This window comes from Ailuropoda melanoleuca, chromosome 8 (genome assembly GCF_002007445.2).
Source record: "Ailuropoda melanoleuca isolate Jingjing chromosome 8, ASM200744v2, whole genome shotgun sequence".
Taxonomy (NCBI): domain Eukaryota; kingdom Metazoa; phylum Chordata; class Mammalia; order Carnivora; family Ursidae; genus Ailuropoda; species Ailuropoda melanoleuca.
The window spans coordinates 25,993,583-26,013,118 of NC_048225.1; the positions used below are offsets into that span (position 1 = coordinate 25,993,583).

The 19,536-nt window shown below is 43.4% G+C and overlaps 1 protein-coding gene and 2 non-coding genes across 3 annotated transcripts in view; all 3 read left to right on the forward strand.

The window, feature by feature from the left end:
* Window positions 1–19,536, forward strand: part of NTM (neurotrimin) — a 965,418-nt gene that overhangs the window by 13,327 nt on the left and 932,555 nt on the right. The gene's annotated exons all lie outside the window — the stretch shown is intronic.
* LOC117803638 lies at window positions 1,039–1,165 on the forward strand. Its single transcript, XR_004627580.1, has one exon. It is a non-coding gene; the product is annotated as a U6atac minor spliceosomal RNA (small nuclear RNA).
* LOC117803639 lies at window positions 3,076–3,202 on the forward strand. Its single transcript, XR_004627581.1, has one exon. It is a non-coding gene; the product is annotated as a U6atac minor spliceosomal RNA (small nuclear RNA).

The window sequence follows — 19,536 nt, forward strand, 5'->3', positions numbered from 1 at the left end:
AAAGGGAAGTGAAAGAAAACTTTCTGTTTTGGGGTAAATGATGCTCAGGTGGGTTTTATGGAGATGGTGATGAATGCAGTTTGGGTCATGAAGGGTTTGAATGCCTAATGGGCATTTTCAAGGTGCTATCCAATATGAAGTCAGCTACACTGATCTGGAATTCAGAAGAGACCTCTGAGCTTCAACAAAGATGGTCTATGACACAGATACAATTAACTACCCAAGAAGGGAGTAGAGAGAACATACTAGATGACTAGTATATAAAGGTTGGGAAGAGAGGAGATTTGGGAAGATAATTGACAGGAAGTGACCAAAAACATATGAGAAAAACCAGGAGAGCATGATGCCTTCAAGGTCAAATGACGTATGTTTGGAGAAGGCAGGGACAATAACAGTGTCAAAGGCTACTAAAGGATCAAGATTACACTTAGTGATGAAAATATCTTCTATCCCCTTGGGAGAACAGTTTTGTGGGGTGGAGCCCTAGTGTGGGGAACAAAAGTAAGGTAAGGATATAGAAAAATGTGGACAATTGTTTCAAATTTTTTTGGTTGTCGCTATTGCCGTTGCTAAGAAATAAAGAAGGAAGGAATGGGGAAACAAAGGGGAATTGCAGTTGGAGAGAATGTTGTTGCTTTTATAAGATGGGAAAAACCTCTTTGAATGCTGAAAGGCAGGTGTTCCTAAAGGGCAAGGAGGAAAGGAAAACTCAGGAGATATTGCTGAAGTGAGGTCCCCTAGGGAATATGAGAGGGTGTAAGGGGTAGCAGATCTTGACCACTGGTAAAAGAATGAGTCTTGAAGACAAGGAACAAGACAAATTGCATTACTATATAAAGGAAGGAAGGAGAAACTTATTTCAGAATTCCTATTAGGATTGGATTCAACTGCAAATGGCAGAAACTACACAATAAAAGTGGATTAGATACAATAAAAGTTTTTCTATGTGACCACAAAAACATTCCACTTTGTTCATGGCTGGTGTAATGTTTTCTTCTTATAGATGAAGAGGAGGATGGATGTTAGGAGGCAATTAGCATGTTGTATGACAGGAGGGAATGTTAGATCTCCCCTTGAAAAGGACGGAAGAAGCCCTTGGGCCCATACAGCACATGTGTGGTTAAGATATCACTATGTACTTTGTGGCATCTAACCATGGGTTTTCAATATTTCTAGTCATTAGGGAACTGCAAATCAAAATCATAATTAGATAAGACTTTATACCCATTAGGATGGCGATTGTTAAAAAACTTAAAAAAGGAAAGTAAAAAATGTTGGCAAATATATGGAGAAGTTGAATTGGAACCCTCCTGTGCATTGCTGGTGGGCAAGTAAAGTGCAGCAACCATTGTGGGAAACAGTTTGGTGGTTCCCCCCAAAATTATAAATGGAATTATCATATGACTCAGTAATTGAATTTCTTGGTATATACCAAAAAACCCCAAAATTTGAAAGTAGAGACTCAGGTATTTGTACAGCCATGTTCACAGTAGCATTATTCCCAATCGGCAAAAACGCAACCCAAGTGTCCAACAGTGGACCAATGGATAAACGAAATATGGTGCATACGTACAATCAAGTATTATCCAGCCTCAATGAAATTAATGAATGAAATTCTGACACGTGTTACAACACAGATGAACCTTGAAAACATGATGCCGAGTGACAGAAGTCAGACACAAAAGGACAAATATTGTATGGTTCCACTTATATGAAGTACCAAAATAGGCAAATCCATCGAGACAGAAAACAGAAGTTTCCAGCAGCTGAGGGGAGGAAGAAAGGGGGAGTTATTATTTAATGGGAAAAGTTTCTCTTTGGGGATAATGAGAAAGTTCTGGAGATGGATGGTGACGTTGAGTTGCACAACAGTGTGGATGTACTTAATGCTAGTGAATTTCACATTTAAAATGGTTAAAATGGTAAATTTTATGTTGTATAGAACTTACTCTGATAAAGAAAAATGAAACAAGAGAGAATCAGCTGTCCTTGCGTGGTATGGATTCATGTAAACCTTTCGGCGTGGTTGTGGGAAGTTGGAGGAGTCTGCATTCAATGGCTTTGATTTTCTCTGAGTGTAATTTGAGGAAGATGTGGGTTTGCACACGTGTGTGTATGTTCACATATATGTCCATAAACCAGTAGGCTGTGTTTTCCAGAAAGCAAAAAGGACTAAAACAGTGACTTGTGTAATGGGCAAGAGGGCTGACTATTGACTCGGGNGATGGTCTATGACACAGATACAATTAACTACCCAAGAAGGGAGTAGAGAGAACATACTAGATGACTAGTATATAAAGGTTGGGAAGAGAGGAGATTTGGGAAGATAATTGACAGGAAGTGACCAAAAACATATGAGAAAAACCAGGAGAGCATGATGCCTTCAAGGTCAAATGACGTATGTTTGGAGAAGGCAGGGAAAATAACAGTGTCAAAGGCTACTAAAGGATCAAGTAAGATTACACTTAGTGATGAAAACATCTTCTATCCCCTTGGGAGAACAGTTTTGTGGGGTGGAGCCCTAGTGTGGGGAACAAAAGTAAGGTAAGGATATAGAAAATGCGGACAATTGTTTCAAATTTTTTTGGTTGTCGCTATTGCCGTTGCTAAGAAATAAAGAAGGAAGGAATGGGGAAACAAAGGGGAATTGCAGTTGGAGAGAATGTTGTTGCTTTTATAAGATGGGAAAAACCTCTTTGAATGCTGAAAGGCAGGTGTTCCTAAAGGGCAAGGAGGAAAGGAAAACTCAGGAGATATTGCTGAAGTGAGGTCCCCTAGGGAATATGAGAGGGTGTAAGGGGTAGCAGATCTTGACCACTGGTAAAAGAATGAGTCTTGAAGACAAGGAACAAGACAAATTGCATTACTATATAAAGGAAGGAAGGAGAAACTTATTTCAGAATTCCTATTAGGATTGGATTCAACTGCAAATGGCAGAAACTACACAATAAAAGTGGATTAGATACAATAAAAGTTTTTCTATGTGACCACAAAAACATTCCACTTTGTTCATGGCTGGTGTAATGTTTTCTTCTTATAGATGAAGAGGAGGATGGATGTTAGGAGGCAATTAGCATGTTGTATGACAGGAGGGAATGTTAGATCTCCCCTTGAAAAGGACGGAAGAAGCCCTTGGGCCCATACAGCACATGTGTGGTTAAGATATCACTATGTACTTTGTGGCATCTAACCATGGGTTTTCAATATTTCTAGTCATTAGGGAACTGCAAATCAAAATCATAATTAGATAAGACTTTATACCCATTAGGATGGCGATTGTTAAAAAACTTAAAAAAGGAAAGTAAAAAATGTTGGCGAATATATGGAGAAGTTGAATTGGAACCCTCCTGTGCATTGCTGGTGGGCAAGTAAAGTGCAGCAACCATTGTGGGAAACAGTTTGGTGGTTCCCCCCAAAATTATAAATGGAATTATCATATGACTCAGTAATTGAATTTCTTGGTATATACCAAAAAACCCCAAAATTTGAAAGTAGAGACTCAGGTATTTGTACAGCCATGTTCACAGTAGCATTATTCCCAATCGGCAAAAACGCAACCCAAGTGTCCAACAGTGGACCAATGGATAAACGAAATATGGTGCATACGTACAATCAAGTATTATCCAGCCTCAATGAAATTAATGAATGAAATTCTGACACGTGTTACAACACAGATGAACCTTGAAAACATGATGCCGAGTGACAGAAGTCAGACACAAAAGGACAAATATTGTATGGTTCCACTTATATGAAGTACCAAAATAGGCAAATCCATCGAGACAGAAAACAGAAGTTTCCAGCAGCTGAGGGGAGGAAGAAAGGGGGAGTTATTATTTAATGGGAAAAGTTTCTCTTTGGGGATAATGAGAAAGTTCTGGAGATGGATGGTGACGTTGAGTTGCACAACAGTGTGGATGTACTTAATGCTAGTGAATTTCACATTTAAAATGGTTAAAATGGTAAATTTTATGTTGTATAGAACTTACTCTGATAAAGAAAAATGAAACAAGAGAGAATCAGCTGTCCTTGCGTGGTATGGATTCATGTAAACCTTTCGGCGTGGTTGTGGGAAGTTGGAGGAGTCTGCATTCAATGGCTTTGATTTTCTCTGAGTGTAATTTGAGGAAGATGTGGGTTTGCACACGTGTGTGTATGTTCACATATATGTCCATAAACCAGTAGGCTGTGTTTTCCAGAAAGCAAAAAGGACTAAAACAGTGACTTGTGTAATGGGCAAGAGGGCTGACTATTGACTCGGGATTGCACAGAATCTCCCTCCTTTCCTCATGACATGCTCTTCTCTCTGGATGTTAAGATACAATCTGATCCAGGGTGCCTGGGTAGCGCAGTCGTTAGGCGTCTGCCTTCGGCTCAGGGCGTGATCCCGGCGTTCTGGGATCGAGCCCCACATCAAGCCCCACATCGGGCTCCTCCGCTGGGAACCTGCTTCTTTCTCTCCCACTCCCCTGCTGTGTTCCCTCTCTAGCTGGCTGTCTCTCTGTCACATAAATAAATAAATAAATAAATAAAATCTAAAAAAAAAAAAAAAGATACAATCTGATCCACTCCTACCTGATTTTTCCAACTCTTTTTATGGTTCTGGTCCTACCATCTAGGAGATGGTAGCAGACTATCTTTCAAACAGGGGCTCACCTCCAACTCCCTTCTAGAGTTAGCTCTCCAAGGAATTACACCAGAGAGACTTTTATATTTACAGTTTGCAGAGCATGTCCCCATAGACCCTATTTCTTGATCTTTACATCAGTTAGAATATTCTTTCTCATCCCAGCCCTGTCATTAACTCTGACTTTTGGAATTGAGTTGTTGTTGTTGTTGTTGTTGCTGTTGTTGTTTTCCTCCAGAGCCTTTGTTTTCCTCATCTGTAAAATAGGATATTTAAATTTCCTTAGAATAGGGGCGCCTGGGTGGCACAGTGGTTAAGCGTCTGCCTTCGGCTCAGGGCGTGATCCCGGCGTTGTGGGATTGAGCCCCACATCAGGCTCCTCCGCTGTGAGCCTGCTTCTTCCTCTCCCACTCCCCCTGCTTGTGTTCCCTCTCTCGCTGGCTGTCTCTCTCTGTTGAATAAATAAATAAAATCTTTAATAAATAAATAAATAAATAAATAAATAAATAAATAAATTTCCTTAGAATAGGCTTCCATGTTTCACTGAATTATGCTTGTGAAACCTGGGGACTGCACTTTCCCCCTACCCCTCTCCACCCTTCTTGCTCCTACAATCACTCGCCAGCTCAGTTCAGGTCTGCCTCTGAGTGACCCCCTGTATCTCTCTGTCTCTCCTCTCCTGCCTGTTGGCCCTACCTCAGTTCAAGCTCTAGCCATGTCTTGCTAAATAATGCAGCTTCTAACTAGATCCCCTGCTACCAGTTTTCTCCTCAGATGAGTCCATCTTCTCTCTTGCTAATAATTAATTATCTTGCTAAAAAAAAAACCAAACAAATTTTGTCACCTCAGTCCTTTCTTAAAATATCCATTAGCTCCACATGGCTGGCTTTCAAGACAATAGCCCAAGTTCCCTAACATGGCATAGAAGTCCCTTCCCTATCTTGCCCCAGCTTCTTTCTTGCTCTGTCTCCCTGCATCCTTCTGCTTCTGCCCTTTTGCCCCACTGACCCCAGACACCGACCCCAGGCACTGACCCTGGGCACTAATGCCCTGCCACAGCACAGTGCCTTTGCACACACTGCTCTCTGTCAGGGATGTCCTTCCTGCAGGACTAGCCCAGTGCAACACTGTCTTAACTTGCTTTAATGTTGAAGATGGAATGATGGGATAAATAAGGCCAGAAAAAAGGAGGACAAAGATTTTTGAGACCTACTCTATTCCCTCATTTCTATACTGAGCCTTCAAGCAGACCCCTCACAGCAGTTTCCTTGTTCCTCTGCTGCCCATGGGAAAGAGGAAGGGGTTTGTTTCTACACAATGCTCTTCGAGTTGTGGCTGTCCAAGTGTGGTCTTTGAATCAGAAAGTCTGGGGCTTTCTGAAACACAGCTATGTGCATTTCAATAAGTCCTTCAGGAGATTGATGCTAAATGTGGAGAACCACTGACTTAGAGAAATGGTGAACACAGACGGAGGGAGCTCTGCCTGGAAGGGCCGCTCCCAGTCTAGGCTCCTGGTGCCTGTGTGTTGAGGGGGGTGTAGTCACCTCTCTGCCTGCATGGGAGGGGTCTCAGTTTCTCTTGAATATACCCACCTCAGGAAAACAAAACAAAACAAAATATCAGGACAAAGCAAGCTTGGCGGTATGTAAGCTATGAAAATATATAAACTAAGTAATTGAATATTCCCTTTTGCTAGGATTGCCAAATTTAGCAAATAAAAATCCAGGATGCCTAATAAATTTGAATTCCAGATAAGCAACAAGTATTCTTTTTTTTTATTAAGCACAGCATATACTTATACAAAAAAAAATATTTGCTATTGATCTGAATTTCAAATTTAACTGGGCGTCTTTTTTCTGTTGTTTTTATCTGGCACCTTCCCTTTTGTCCCTTGAGGGCTAGGTGTACCCAGAAAACAGCCTGGTCAGAATTAGGTGTTTCAAAAGTCCAAGTTTTATTTCTCTATTTCTCTACTCTTTAATACAGAGGAAAATGATTTGTCTGGGAAGAAAAAGAATGGCTGTTCTTTCTGGCTCATTGGGTAATTTGTAAAATCTACATTTGAAAACAGGGAGGGGGTTGAGAGAGAGAGAGAAGAGAGAAAGAAACAAGATGGTGGTTGAGAGGGGCCCGCATGCCAGAAAGTTCCTCCTTCTTGAAGTAAGGGAGCACCCATAGACGGGCCAGACCCTGACTCCACATGCCCCACAGCCCAAGCGTGGAGGCAGCTTCAGGGAGACGGGGCTCCCTCCCTCCGGGCTCTGTCTCCTGGGCAGGTTTTCCACACCACCTCCTACCTGTCCCAGGTGACAGGACACCACCTCAGAGGTGGGGCGGTGGCGCTGTGACTGGGGAATGAGTGACAGACTCCCTAACAAGACGCAGCTGAGGGAGCGGCTTGCTGACAGAACAATTTGCTGGTGCGCAGGATACCCGCCCAGCCCCCGCAAAGCGGCAGCCTAGGCGTCAGGAGAAATTTCGGGATTTATCATTCGCCTTGGTGTCAGGTTTTCTGCGAGCCGGCATCCTTCCCACGGAGCTGTTGCAGACCTGCAGCCTCGACATGCTCTCTACCGAGGCTCCAGAGCCCCAGGAATTACACATAAAACTATTCCATTTTTCCCCCCTCCTGATCCGCTTGTGTTTATGGAAATGACTGGAAAAGCAGTTTTTGGCCTATTTCCGAAGCTTAAGGGCTTCGTGAGAAGCCTATTATTGAAAAATCAGAAACTGAAAAGCAACTTCTTAGACAATGAATTAGCAGCTCAATGACTGTGTGTAATGCCAAGTGTACTGTAACTGGCTGCATTACAAATAGGAACTCCCCTGGGATTCAGTAATCAAACACGTGGCAACAGGTTGTCTGTTTCAACAGAGAGTGAGTAATCAAAGGAGATTTGCAGTTAATCCAAATATAACAGCGAAGTATCCAAGAGAAGGGCCAGGAAAAGGAGAAATTAGAAGGGTGTGGGTAGACTGGGGCTTTCTGACCTGGAGTTTCACGTGCAACTGAGGGAACACTGGGGCGACAAAGTGGGTCCATCTGAGCACTTGGGGCCGCAGCCATGTAGGGGGAAACTGAGGCTTGGCTCCATACCACAGCAAGCCTGAAAATTAACCTCAGCACTTGCCTCTCCTGCTTGGCCAGTGATGTAAAATTGGGGGATGCCTTAACTAGCGCTCAGTGATTTGCCTCAAACTTCTGAGTAGCTATGCTGGTTTGAGGGGGTGTGGATGAGTCAGGGGTGGGGAAGACTTGCTCCATCTGGGAGGCGCTGGTGACACTGCTTCAGGAGACCTGTTGAATTTGTATGCCTACCTCTGTGTTCCCCAAGTGTGGTGCTGGCCAGCAGCATCAGCATCGCCTGGGAACTTAATCAGGAATGCAGATTCTCGGGCCCCACCCAGGCCTATAGACCTTCAGAACCTCTGAGATGAGGTCCAGCAGTCTGCGTGTTGAGAAGTCTTCCAGGTGATTCTGACGCTCACTGATGTTTGACAACCACTGGCTAATCTGATCACCGGGTTGCTGTAGACACCAGGGGAGCTCCTTACCTGGGCTCAGTGTGAGCACACCCATGGATGGTTCCAGATCCCGGAGCAATTCTGTGCTGACCCGCCCTGTCCTGATCCCCTCACAGGGCTATGGGGCTACAGGGAAAGAAATTTAACATTTATTAAACATGTACCAGTACTCAGTGCCAGGCACTGGTAAATGTTTTATGTGTGATATTTTATTTAATCCTTTCTACAACCTTGTGAGCTAGGTGTTGTAGATATGATTTTATTGCTGAGAAAACTGTGGCTCAGAAAGATCAACTTACCCGGGTCTGGATGTTGTTTGAGCCCATACTCTTTGCCCTGTCCCACCCAGCATCTCTGACACACACAGCCTCTGCCCCCAGAATGCCTTGGGTACCACCCACACAAAGCAACTGGCAGCCTGGCAGGGCCCCAGTTCTATATTTCTCTCCCTCCCCCACCCCACCCGACTCCTTGCCTCATGTTAATTTCCCACCTGAGTACTGAGTACTTTATAAATAGCAAATCTAAAATGAATTTTCTACCAGCGATCATTAGCTCCCTTGACATCCATTAAACATTCTCGCAAGCAGAGTGAAGTGACAAAAGGGATTGATTTTTACAGTATGCTTAATAGGGAAAAAGAAAGAAAGGTGTTGACAAGTCCTTTTTTTTTTATGTCCTGGTATCACGAGGAATTTGAAATCAGTCAAATGACTTTTATCCGAAAAAAAATAAAAAAGAATGCTAGGATCCGGGGTGGAGGGAGAGAGGGTGGGGAGAGGGAAGCAGCTTTCCCAGCACCCTGCTCAGCCCATTTCTGTATCTGTGACAAGTAAACATGAAGTTAGTTAGCTCGTGCCAGCCACCAAGATGAATATGTCAGATTTAATGCTTCAAAATATATAGGGTCCGAGCCAGGGAGGGCTGAGGGGCTGGGGGAAGCAAGCAAGCAAGCGGTATTAGGGGAAAGTGAAAATAGCCAATCTTCTGCTGAAACTAGTGGAAGAAGAAATGTGTTGGTGCACTAGTTGAAGTCGGAGAAGGCTGGCATATGAGGCACTAGCTGAAAATTTAACTTTGATTTCAATTTTCATATTTGTCAGCAATAATTAGATTCACGAAATGTTTTGCCACTGTTCTAAAATACTAATAAGTAGAGGCCTTTGTAGTGTGGTTAATGGAGTCTTTTTCTCCTAGTGGTCTAGAAAAACCCCATTAAAGTGAAAAGTCATACTATATTACATCGCTCCAACATACACGGACTCCGTTGCTGGGGTAATGCCCTCCCTGAGATGGGAGCCCCCTGTTTCACCACAGAGCCCCCGGCTGGCAAGGGAGTCTGGCTTTATGCGTCTCAGCTGTCCACCATTTCAGACCTCACAGACCTCCCTGGGTCATGGGCGAAGCCAGCCTGCTGGAGACCAAGGGAGGAGCAAATTCAACAAAGCATCGCTGTCGGAAGGATGAGCTTTCATAAGCATCACCTAGTGGAGCAGGTCGAAGAGAGGACAGGAGAAGACGATGGTCTGGTGGGCACGGGCCCCGGCTGGGAGGGGTGGCTCCTGCCTAGAGAGAGGAAATTTGCTCTCTGTCCATCAACGACCTGGACTCCCTCCCAGGGGCTTCATGCGGAAGCCCACCCAGTGGCAGAACCTAGGTGTCCCTCCTCCCCATCCCCATCCTGTTCCTGAAAGGAAAAGCTGAACTCCCTGGAGATAAGGTTTGATGAAAAGGTCCAAATTCTATTATTTCTGAGCAACTTTTCCCTGGGGTGTCCAAGCCTCTCTGGTGTTCCGGGGAACTCCCTGTAGGCCAGTGTGTCGCGGAGCAGTTACGAGTCTACCGTTGACACCCTCCAAGAAAATAGTGGGTAAGGAAGTGCCTGGAACATCCTCACCTCCTTCCTACCTTGCTTTCACCACCACTGCCCTGCAGTCAGGGATTATCGTTCAGATGGGCTGGCATCTCTCTCTGGCACACTTTCTCCTAAGCAGACTGCTGCTGCGGACAGCTGCCTGGTCACTCATCTCTTGGAATCCAGTGAACATAAGAATTCTGCCATGATGCTCTGCATTTTCCTTCCCTAAGTTCCAAAGAGAAATCCCAAGTTGTCAGTTCTAAGTTACTCATACCAAAAGGAAAAAAGGGAGCCAACTGGACCTACGTGATTTCCTCTCTCTCTCTCCCCCCACCCCATTTCCCTCCATGTTACACTGTGCTTGGCTTGGCCTGGTAGTAGAGGGACCTGGAATCCACTAGCCTTACGTCTATTCCCTAAGCCCTAAAGGGAAATGATGGAGGAGTGTGTAGATGGGCAGGGAGCCAGACCAGGATTTGCAAAAACATAGCAGCCCAGATAAAGGACAACTTGCTGAAGTCACTCATGGCAAAGGGGGAGGGGGTACGTCCATCCCAGGAAAGCAGGGCAACTGCCTCCCTGTGCTCCTCCCACCTTGCCCTGCCACTGGGATCCCCTTTTCCTGGGCTTTGTCCCCAAGGTGCTACTGCCTCCCAGGCGAACCTCTCAGGGTAGGTGGAAAACACGAGCCTGTGCTCCTTCCCCGAAGTGCAGAGACCTTCTTCTGGCCCAGGCCTCTCTCTCGGCCCCTCCTTCCTTCCTGCTTATCCACCAATGGCTGTTTTGCTGCTGCCTCGCTTTTCCCTAGTGGCATGTGCCAGATCTTATCCCTATGCAGCACTTCAGGATGAAAGAAGGAGGGGATATTAAATCCACCAGTGATACGCGTGGCAATTGGGAGAGGCTTTTGTTGTGTCATTTCCTACCTCCTTCAGCCTATTAAGCAAACAAAAGTGCTTGTGGAATGAGAAATGTAAATGGCCAACGCAAGCCGATTAATCCTAGATGTACAATTCCATTAATAAGGCCGCTTTTTAATAGGCGGCTCCGTCGGCAACGGTGGGCAGGCCAGGAATTGATGTATTCTCTGTAATTGTATTGCAACTAATAGGATATGAAGAAAATTGTACCAGAGAAGCAGGTCTTTCAACACCATTTTCCAATCAGCTGAAATAATGATTTGCAGCCGAAAGCCTTGAAAAGTAACAACACAGAAAAATATAACATCGTCCAGGAGTATCCATTATTCCAAATCCTAGTTTGGGGTTCTTTCTTTCATTCTCTGTCTCCCACCCTGCCCCATCTCCATCTTCATCTCTTCACCAGGGATGAGAAGCAAATCCTGAGGGGCTTTGTTACAGTAGGTAGATGGCAAAGGAGGGCCGCCAGGAGAGAAGGGCCCGGCCCCGGCTCCGGCTCTCAGCGGACACAGGCCTTGCACCCAGGCTGAGATGGCTGTGCTTCTCGGTCTGGAAGTCACGGGATGCTTCTAATGTGCCAAGCACCGCTCTAGGTTCTGGCCATGGATAAAGCAGACCCCAAATCTGTCCTTGCCCTCATGCTGCTTGCAGTCTGCCGAGTCAGCAAAATTTGTGCTGAGTCCTCACTGTCTATCCTAACAGGCCCTTGGTCTGTTCACGGAGACCCTCCCAGGATGAAGGGAAAGGGCCTCTGCCATTGGTGACTTTGCTAGGGGCATCTGAGGGAGCCAGGGCCCCCAGCCAGCCAGCGCCTCTCACTCCCCCTGTCTGCCTTGCCTGGTCACTGGGTCTCTCTCCTGCCCATTTGTATGCGGACTCTGACCCTCCCTTGGTCACAGGCTGGAGAGTAAATATAAAAAGAAAAGGCAAAGCACATTTCAGTGGAAATCCCCAAGGAAACTGATGTGATTGCTCTACAAAAATGGCTCCAATAAGGGCAGAAAGGAATATTGCTTTTATAGCTTTTGGGACATAAAACATTTAGAAAATGTGATTGACTGGCAGGGTCTAATTTATCATTTATCTCATTCCCTCCACTCTCTCCTCCTCCCCACAACACCCAGGCAGAGGGAGGCAAACTTTTTTCCCCTCTTTGCTTTTCCTTTCTTCTTCTCTCTCCCAGGCTTGGATTTATCATCCTTCTGTGAAGCAAGAGAACTCCTGTGGCTATTTATAATTAATGTTCAGAAACCTGCCAATCCATTTAATGACACTAGCAGGTCATGGCCCCCTTATAGCTCTCCATTAATCATCATTAGAACAGCTCTGAGTTTTTACATTCTTTTTAAATGTTAATTCACCTCTGTAATGCTCCTTTTAGTTAAAACTGCAAAGAGGCAAGTGGCTGCTACCTAGTTGCTCCCCGCCAGGGGAAAGGCATGGTGGAGTTGATAAAGCCTGGCCGATTTCTTCTGTTCTTTTGTCCTCCACCCCCTATCCCCACCACCAGATGTCAACCCAGTTTTTTCTTTGGTTGCCTGTATTTATCTTTAAAAAAATGCCTAGTGGCTTAAAGTTCCAGGCAGATACACAAACGCGGATATCTTTGGGCTCCCAGGGCCAAGGCAACATCCTGAGCGGAGTTACTGACCCAGTGTCATGCCATGGTTTTGTAGCTCCTGGAAGTGACGGACCGTAGGGAGCTCCAGGGGTAAGTCACGCCGGAAACTATCCATGTGATTCTTCAAGCACTCAAGAATAGGTTCCAAATGAGCACGCCAAACGAGGTCACGTAAGGAATTCTCTTTCTTCGTGTCAAGAAACTCACACTTGCCCCACTGTTGCCACAATAGGCTACAAGACTTTGGGCGGAACATTTCACTTCCCTCCTCATCTACAAAATGGAGTCACAGGCTTCAAGTTGTGGGCCGAATCCATCGTGGGGATGAAGGGCACAGCCTAGGGAGTAGAGTCGATGGTATCGTAATAGCATTGTAGGGTGACAGGCGGTAGCCATGCTTGTGGGGGGCACAGCGCAACGAATGAGCTGTGGGGTCACCGTATTGTACACCCGAAACGAATGTAACATTGTGTCAACCCCAAAAAGATAAGTAAATAAGTAAATTATTTATTTATTTATAAAGGTATTTATAAAACATCTGTCCCACCCAACTAATAAAGTGAAATCTGTAAGGATTAAACAGAGTTGCAATTATATCAAACTTTTAAAACTAATAACATCAAGGCAAGGGGTCATGATTGACATCACTTCTTGCCTTTATCTGCCCCTCCGCACGGGTATCCCAACCTCTTGCCGAAGCAGTTCCCTGTCTTCATTCATACACACGAGTATGAGTCCTTTCCAACCTCCATACTGTTGCACTCATATCATATTTCTCAAGCCAGAAAAATGTATTTTGAATCATCAAAACATGTCGTAGAAAGTATGTTAAACTGGGAATGGGGGCGTCTAGACGTGGGTATCCATTTGTTAGCTGTATGACTCTGAGCAAATCACTTCACATCTCTAAGCCTCACTTCTTTTATTTTTGGATTTCGTGTTTAAAAAGGCTCCTTGATTTTAGTAAATATTGTGATTTTATTGTTTGACCTATGAGTGTGCCCAAAGAGCCCAGCCAGTGACTCAGGTCCCTTCGAGCAGCTGAGCTCTTAAATTCCTGTCTTGTCAAACACCATGCCTTAGAGCTTAGAACTCTAACAAAAGCAAATGCAAATAGATGAGAAAAATAGAAAATGTACATTTAATTCATTTTTGACTAATCACCTGATTTCTCTTGATACCACCTTTTTTTGTACTAAGCATTTGGAATTATGGACTTGAACTTATGTTCAAGGTTGTCTCAAATCTACACATTAAACTGAGATGACCCCTCAGGGTCTACCAGGAACCAGGCACCTCCTAGATGATATCATTTCATCCTTTATAATACTCTTCCAAAGTGGGTTAGCCTCATTTTATAGGTAAGTAAACTGAGGCTTAAAGAGGTAGTGTGCCCCGTCTGAGATTTATGTGCATTGCAGAGTCACAGGTCAAACCCAGATCGCCTGAATTTAAATCCAGCTGTTTTTTGTTTGTTTTTTTCAATGTTCATCTTGTTTCGCCCACTCTCCCAGTTCCTGTAAGTAAGGATGAGGTGACACACCGTCTTGCATGAAATAAAGACCTACTTTTTCAGCTGCTCCTGTTCTGGTGTGGATTATAACTAGTGACCTATGATTTGGGCTAAACTTCTGCTTTCCTGGGTCGATTCCCCATTGTGCTTACATTCACGTTGGCATTGCAAAGTATAAATGAGCTTCCATGGGGTTTCCTACAGGCCAGCCAGCCACTCTGTTTCGTTTTTAGTCTCCCTACCTGTGTGGTCCCAGTCCCCATTCCTTCCAGGGCCAGCCATACCTCTCTTCCCCCTTCCCTGCAAAGCATCACTGACACTCTAAGCAGACACCAGTCCCCAGGCTGGGCTTTGGCCATCTGTTCTGCCCATCACTTGAGAATGCAATAAAACCTGCTTGACAATTATGTCAGCACAAAGGGCAGAGAGGGCTGCATGGCAGAAAGCTGTGTAAAATTCATTCTTCCAAAGGTTGCGTCAAGAATATTCTAACCGAAAAGAGCTTTCACAGCAAGTGGAATGCTGTGTCATCTGCGTCTTTCTCATTTCCCTACTTTGCTTTTGTAATGGATTTGTGTTAGTTCTTGCTTCGTGCGAGTTAATAATAATAAGGCATTATAATTGTGTGGCGCTGGATGCCTTTGAAAGGGCTTCTACAGATCTATTATGTCTTTAAACCTTGAAGACTGCAGCTGGATTTTAGAAATGAAGGGGACTTAGAAACATTTACCCCAACTTTCTCAGCTGATTCTTATTGATGTGTTTTGTTTAGTTTAAGTAATGTATCCTTATTAAATATAATTTGGACACCATGCAAAAGTAGTTTTCAAAGATTTAAAGTCACTCATGCACAATTTCATTTAATGTATTTCTTCCAATTTTTTCCTTCTTCTCTGCCGTGGTTTTTATTATATCGTCATAATCATATCATTTATATCTCATTTTTTCTTTTAAGAATAGATCAGAAGCAATTTTCCATGCCGTTACATAGTATTAGTGAACATAATTTTAATTGGTTTCATTACATTACATCCAGTAGTTGTACAGTACCATTACCCTATGTTTGGACATTTATGTTGTTCTAATTCTGGGCTGGTATAAATAATGTTTTAGTGAACAATGTCATGAATATAGCCTCATTCCAGTTTTATGATTGTTTCCTTAGACCAGGTCACTAGAAATACTGTTACCACAAAATTTCTTGACTCGGGGGAAACTGAGGCATAGAGAAGTAAAGTGACTCCAGACCCCATGGTGGTTTAGAAGAGCAGCTCTCTGACCAGAAGTCAGGTCTCTTATCTCCTGGTTTTACATTTCTTCCATTATACCATGGTCTTCCATATTTCTAAGTAAAAGGACTTGAAAAATGTGTTGGGTGTCCACATAGAATTAATTTGATTTTTAGTGTGCAATAATTGAGGAAAAGAACACAGTAAAAGCCATCATAAATTATGTAGCATTTGTAAACAGTGTGTATGCAATTAAATACAGCAACATCCATATGTATTTAGAAATAATGTGAGTGGTATGTGCTGAGAAATACCTACTCCGTCTGCGCACAGTGCTTGATATGCATAGGATCCCATACTCCTATTAAAACTCTTGCCTCCCTCTCTCATACCCTACCCCAAACTAGGGTCCATTGTATTTTAAAAGGAAGGCACTCTTAGTTTTTTTTCTCAGCTAGAACCCCTGGGAACCCACAGTTATCTCCCCCTGGATCTTTCCTGCCCTCTTCAATTTAAAGGGATATGCAAGTGGCAGAAGAGAGATGGGGTGACCCTTCTGAATATTGAGTGCTGGAACAGGCCTGTAGTAAGTGCTATGTAAAGACTTGAAGGCTTTACAACCCAAAGGGATAGTCTCCAATAATAACAATAGTTTAAATTTACTGACTGCCCACTAGTTACTAGGTATAATCCTAATTGCTATGCATGTATTATTTCTGTTAATTTTTACAACGGTTCTATGAAGTGGGTGCTACGTTTATCATAATTTTACAGACGAGAAGACTGAGGTTCAGCCCACACAGAAACTAGTGATAGGATGCGGTTCAAGCCTTGGAAGCATGGCCACCAAGCCTATCTCTTACACTATGCACCTCTTAGACATACCACCTCCTTCACCCAGTGTCCTCCCGAGATCTGAAAAGTATGATGAGGCAGGTCATGCTCCTTATGTGTTCAGCTCTTGTTCTTACCCTAACTGCCCATTCACAAGTCAGTTATGGGGTGAGGAAGAATGTAGGACTCCGGGGACCCTCTTCTTTACCATCTATCTGGCTCTCCAGAATCCCTGGGATGGCTCTTCCTGCTGCACAGAAATGAGTGGGTGGCTCTGTGCTGTAACATGATTAGGAAAAAGTCTATGCATGATCATGATTACAGTGTTAAATTGGACCATACAAATTTGCCAATATTCAACCATTTTGATGTCCAATAACATCATTTTCATAAGACTTATCCTAGTACGTGTACGGGACAGAATCGCCTTAATACGGCTTGTCACCAGTTGGTAGCACATTGCAGTAAAGGGAAAAAAGGTGGATATATAACATCATGCCCCCCCGCCTCCCAGTTAACACAGGGAAGCTGCAAAGGGACCCAACAAACTTAGTGTGCTGTAGGATAAGAAAGCTGTAATGAATAGATAATTAGGATATCACCTGTCCCTTTTCTTCAATCTCTCTTCAGGTTCCCTCAGGTTTACCAGCTATCCTGAAGCTATGGCAACTCAGTTTCTGTTTCTGCTGGCTTTCCTGAGAATTCATGTTAGGGTACTTATCTCTTTATGCTAAAGACCATATGCCTTTTCTGAAGTATAAAGCACCAGAGGAGCTCCTTCCAGATGCCCCATCTTTATCCTTAGTGTCTCTGTTTTAAAATCTTGCAGTGTCAATCAAAAGCAGAGAACTTGGGAGGCCTTGGTTTGAATCTTGATTCTACTGCTTATTATTTCACCTTGAATAATTTGTTTATTCTCACTCAGCTTTAGTGTTGTCAGCTATGAGATGATTTTGATGATCGAATGCCAGAATATACATAAAAGTATCCATACATTATGGACTTAGAGCACATTTTTGCTCCCTCTTTTTTTTTTTTTTTAATCTGGTGACCTGGGACGGATGTCAGAGAAGGAAGTCTGAGGTTATCGGTTCCCGGAAAAACCCCATGTGCTGAGCTATTATTTGGCCCCAAAGTTTCAACAAGTGCAGATATGTTTATGGGGATGACGGACCACAGGATTGAAAGTGAGGCATATTTTAGAAAATCTAGGACATGTGCTGCTTATTATTTAATTTCTTTCCCTTGAGCTTGGAGTAAAACTAGTTTACTTCTTCCTCTCTCTGTGCCCAGCCCTGAGCCTTTTAAGTTTCTGAAGTCTGTTATTAACCCTCCTCAACCATGGCCGCCTCTCCCATACTGAGATAGAAGAAAAATAAAAAGTGAGGTACACGTAGAAACAAACAGGAGCTTCAAGACAGAGAAAGAAAAGACGGGGAAGTGGTGGGGAGAGAGAAAGAGAGATGACAGATGATAGATGATAGATGATAGATAGATGATAGATAGATAGATGATAGATAGATAGATAGATAGATAGATAGATAGATAGATGATAGATAGATATAGATAGATGTTAAAACCCTTAAAATCCCTAAAGCCAAAAATATTTAGTGATCAGAAAGGCCTTTAATTAACAAACAAAATCCTAAAGGCCTTACTTATAAAGCATCCCCAGGCCACACAGAATAAACTCCCGGGTCACGTAGCTTTACCTACTCCCCCAAAGGCCCAAATCCCATCAAGGTATCTAGTATTTGAGACAGTGTGTTCATTACAATCTTTCGTTCAGGGAAGACTATTGGGTGTCGCTTTCGATTGTTTCCTTTGGTTAAAACATGGGTGTTGATCAGAAGTAGACAAGGGTTCAGATACCTGATGTGCCCTCTGCTGGCTATAAGCTCTTTAACCTTATTTAATCAGCTATAATACTTAAGTCTTTGTGGTGCTACAAAGATAAATGAATATGGCAGTGCTTGATATTAGGTATTAAATATAGAGAGATACTACATTTTAATATCTGATGTTTAGATGTCTCAGTCACAGCGACTTCCTTCTCCACGTTCCACTGGATGTCATTAGTGCTCACCAATGTCTCTCCTCCCTGAGGATATTGTGCAATCGGACAAAATGCTTTAAATGCAGCAATTAGTACAAATGGTAAACTGAAAGAATTTCCTTCGTATATATTTCATCAACATCTTCTTCATCACCCCATAATTATCTTCATCATCACTTGAGTCTGGCCATATTTATATATGTGTGTATGTATGTATATTTATTTTTTAAAGATTTTATTTATTTATTTATTTATTTATTTGAGAGAGTGAGAGATAGCATGAGTGGGGAGGAGAGGGAGAAGCAGTCTCCCCATGAGCAGGGAGCCCGATTCCGGGCTCAATCCCAGGACCCTGGGATCAATGACCTGAGCCAAAGGCAGACCCTTAACCAATTGAGCCACCCAGGCACCCCTATATGTATGAATTTAAACTAAGAGTTTCACCAAAAGAGGAACTAAACTGTGACTGGTGGCCACTGCCTGATGTATGGAGGAGAGAGATGATAGCTGTGCCTTTCTCAGTCATCAGAGTCTTGGCAGAAGTCACCTTGCTACTGTGGGATAGTGACCCTGCAAGCTGAAAGTCCTTCTCAGACGGTTTCTGGATTCAGTGCCAACTTTGGAAAGGCAGCTGGCAGGAACTGGGTAAAGGATCTTCATTGATTTATATGGATGGGAGAATTTGGCTTCACAGGGTCCTAAGAATAGATTACATACCATAAATAATGTTATGGATGCAACATCATGAAAATTGCATGCCATATCATAACTCCAATGGTCAGATATTGGACCCACTTTTAGCAATTACTGCGATCTCTGGTACATTTCTCAGTTCCATATAGAGCGCATCTCCAGGATTCAGTACCTTGTACTGAGGTATTTGGAAGAGAAATGCTCGATGGAGGTAATTCATTCTTTCCCCAAAGAAAGACACCTAGTTTGTAGAGAAAACAGAACTAAATTTTGGAGGATCCTGCTTGCCCATTGTCCAAAAGGATTTTGGTAGAGGAGATCTCCTGAGAAAGGTCAAGAGATGAGAAACTAAGAGGAAAAAAAAAAGGAGTTACATGAATACCCATAAAAGATGGGTCCCATTCAGGGGAGTTGTAGAAAGGAAGCACAATCCAATAAGTGGTAGAGTCAATCTAGATATAAGTGTCTACCTATACAGGATCAAAGGATTTTCTTTTTTTTTTTTTAAAGATTTTATTTATTTATTCATCAGAGATGGAGATAGCCAGCGAGAGAGGGAACACAGGCAAGGGGAGTGGGAGAGGAAGAAGCAGGCTCATAGCAGAGGAGCCTGATGTGGGGCTCGATCTCATAACGCCGGGATCACGCCCTGAGCCGAAGGCA